The following is a 3,501-nucleotide window of genomic DNA, read 5'->3' on the forward strand; positions in this document are numbered from 1 at the left end:
TGAATATAAAAATATATATACAGTATATATATATATATATATATATATATATATATATATATATATATAAATTGTATTTTAATTTATAAATGTATGTTTTCTTTCATTTTTAATCACTTTAATTTATTTAATATTTATAAAATACTGGAGAAAATTTTTTTTTTGGAGAAAAAAAGTCAAGTTTAAAATAATTAAAGACCATAAATAAAATAGACTAAAAACAAAGAATGACACATTTAGGTAAAAAAATAAAAAATAAAAAGTTCAGCATTTTTTTGTTATTTCAAAAGGTCTGAGAAGTAAATGCCTACATAACTTGGCTGTAGTTTCTCGACACGGAGCCGATGAGTAGCTTAATGAGCCGTCTTTGAGTCACCTTAACTGCTACCCAGGGACGTCTCGCCATGATGACTCAGTCCCTAAAGACACCGGCGGTCGATTAACACTGCTGTGGCTGCTGGAAACGGCCCTGACGAGGGCAGCAACCTCATCCTTCATCTGTGACGCCACCTATAACTCACTCTCCATGTGTCGGCTTATAGCGTCATTTGAAACACGGTGACGTAATGTATCATTTCAGCAAACATTCATGTAGAATGCATGAGTGCGGCTTTTGCTAATGCAGAGCTCACAGACTGCATACAAGAGCTTTTTTATGCTTCACACAGAAAAGATTAAAGACAGAGCGAGGCTGTTGTTCTATTGAGGGCAACTATCAACTACTTAAACAGCAGAGACAGATTACGTCCGCTGTGAAACTGCTAAAGTAAGCATGCATAAACACTGGTCAACACACAGTAACACAATGTAAAGAGTGTAATATAAACATGCACACTAGCGCTCAACCAATATGGCTCTTTCAGTGGCTGATGACTATACAAGAGAAAGTGTGATGCTGAAATATGAATCATACAAATGAATGACAGCAAATGAAATGCACACACACAAAATAAACCCACAATCTCAACAAAACTAGGGTTGGGTACTGAAACCCGGTACCAATATGGCACCGGTACCTATGTAACCGGTATGTACCGGTGCCATGCCTGAGCGATCGATTGAAATATTTGTCCTCTGGTTCTCCGAAACGGACGTAAGAAGCATCATCACTGGCACCGCACATTAAAAAAAATTTCCGACTGAGAAAATGCACGTGAACTCAAGTCAGAAAGCTCTAATAATACAAATCCAACACATCTTTGTAGTAACGAGAGTGTCCATGTTGTTTTCACATTCCGACTTAAAAGCACAACTCGGGAAATGAGAGCATCCGAGGAGCGCGTGAATGCAGTAATTACACTTGCTCTGATGGCAGCAGGTAGCCTTCCGTTAACTAAGCTAAACATGCTTAAATTAAAATGCCTAAAGCTAAACCTCCCTTGTATTCACATTTCTAAACCTGTTGTCCAACAAAAGAGAACATTATAACCTTTTTACTCCACAACACCAGTCAAATGCTTCCTTTTGTGATCTGATGAGGCTTCTTGTCACAGAATGAGGCAGAAAATATGTTCCATATGCTACTTTAAAAAGAATACATCGATTAGCAATAGATTATAAATTAGGGTGACCATATACGTCCTCTTTTCCCCGGACATGCCCTCTTTTTGGATCTACAAAAATGCGTCTGGCCGGGATTTCTTAATTGCCCAAAATGTCTGGGATTCGGCTGTTTTCTTAATCCCACTCCCGCTGAATCTCTGACTCCGCAACATGATTCGCTCCCGCGATTTTCGGGTCCACTTCTTTAAACATTCTAATATTGTATATAATTTTGGCGCAATTAATCGCGATTAATCGTTTGACAGCACTAGACTAAACACATATCCATAAAAAATTATGACTTAAAAAATGTAATTAAAAAAGAAAAAGAAAAAAAGAGATGAATTTGATATGAACAGCGTGTTGTAGAATGTCCTAATCATCCCTCCCACACACACAAATTAAAATAAATCACAAGATATTTTCCATGACTAAATACATATCCACAATAAACTGACTTAAATGCAATTAAAGTGCCTCTATTATGGGTAATAAAAGCTTAATATTTTGGTTTTGGGAGTCCCCAACAACAGGTTGACATGCATGCAAGGTCAAAATATAACTTATAATATGCATTTATTTTTACCTTACTTTCTCAATGACTCCCAAATGATTTGCTCAACGATTCATTTTTCCAAACCCCTCCTTTTAGTGACGCTAATCTGCGGTGACTGGTCCGATTGGTCGATTTCATTTCCATTTCATCATGCCTGTAATGCCTGATAAAGCAGAGTTTGTGAGCGCATTGCTGCTTTGTGTACAGTGTTACCGGGGAAACCGCTATTTTTACCACTCCAAAAGCGGCACCTAGTGGCCATTTTCATTCAGACCAACGCGAAAATCGATTGATGGTCAAGTTTTCCGGGTCTGCGTGTGCAACAATTGGGCGGGCAATATGCTAATATTTCATGTTGACGTCAACATGAAACGGCTTGGAATTCGTTTCAATGATTCAGAGTCGACTCTTTCTTTTGAGAGACAATAACTTTATACACAGTGCACTTTCAGATTTAAAACTTTGCAGGATGTTTTCATTCACTTAGAGCTGTGTTACACACTGCATGAAAGGTCATTTTCAAAAATCCATAATAGGGGCACTTTAAAAAAATATTTAAAAAAAGTAATATTTGATATGAAAAGCATGCTGCAGAAAATCCTTTGATGGATGTGTGGGTGAATCTCATTAAAAGTTCAAAAGCGCCGGATTTAATTACAACAAGTGCACAATTCATCTGAGAACATAAACCAAAGTGCATTTTTAGAGAGCTCAGCTGAAGTGTGACGATCGAGACGAGTTCCTTCTCCTTTCTGCTGGCAGTGTGATTCAAACCCACAAGACCCTTGTGCTGAAAATTTCCATGCGAGTCCATTTTTGGTAAAATCTGAGAAATCATGATAACACCATGACATCTGATTATGACAGCCACTTGAAAACCTCATGCTGTTGATGATACTCGATCTATCATAGATTCAAGCGATCCAAAATGCTAATTATACAACCTATAGTTACACTAGCTGCTTAAGGGAAGGTCGGTCAAGGTTTGTGGGCACTAATAAACAGCCTACGCAAAAAATGGGAAGTCCAAAGAGCTGAACAATTTAAAGGGGTCATATGATGCGATTTCAAGTTTTCCTTTCTCTTTGGAGTGTTACAAGCTGTTCGTGAATAGATAAGATCCCTAAAGTTGCAAAGACTACCATGTCTTGGAGACGCTGTGTTTCATTGTGAATGCGAAACTACTTTGTTTGGTCTTCCAAATGAAGACACAACTAGAAATCAGTGGTTAAGTTGTATTTACAACACTGTTCCAGAACAGTTCAACCCAAATATTCAGATGTGTGCATCACATTTTATGGAGGACGAGGGCTGTTTCTTGGGAGAGTAGCCTACAATGCCAATGTTCTGACAAATAATGCTGACTCACAGCCTGCAAGTACGTTTTCATATTTAACGGATTT

General features: G+C 37.8%; 1 protein-coding gene across 2 annotated transcripts in view; it reads right to left on the minus strand.

Annotated features, from left to right (window-relative positions):
- LOC107672691 (growth factor receptor-bound protein 2) overlaps positions 1-3,501 on the minus strand; it is a 55,045-nt gene that overhangs the window by 28,488 nt on the left and 23,056 nt on the right. The window lies entirely within an intron of this gene.

Source organism: Sinocyclocheilus anshuiensis, unplaced genomic scaffold, assembly GCF_001515605.1.
Source record: "Sinocyclocheilus anshuiensis isolate Anshui unplaced genomic scaffold, SAMN03320099.WGS_v1.1 scaffold504, whole genome shotgun sequence".
Classification (NCBI taxonomy): domain Eukaryota; kingdom Metazoa; phylum Chordata; class Actinopteri; order Cypriniformes; family Cyprinidae; genus Sinocyclocheilus; species Sinocyclocheilus anshuiensis.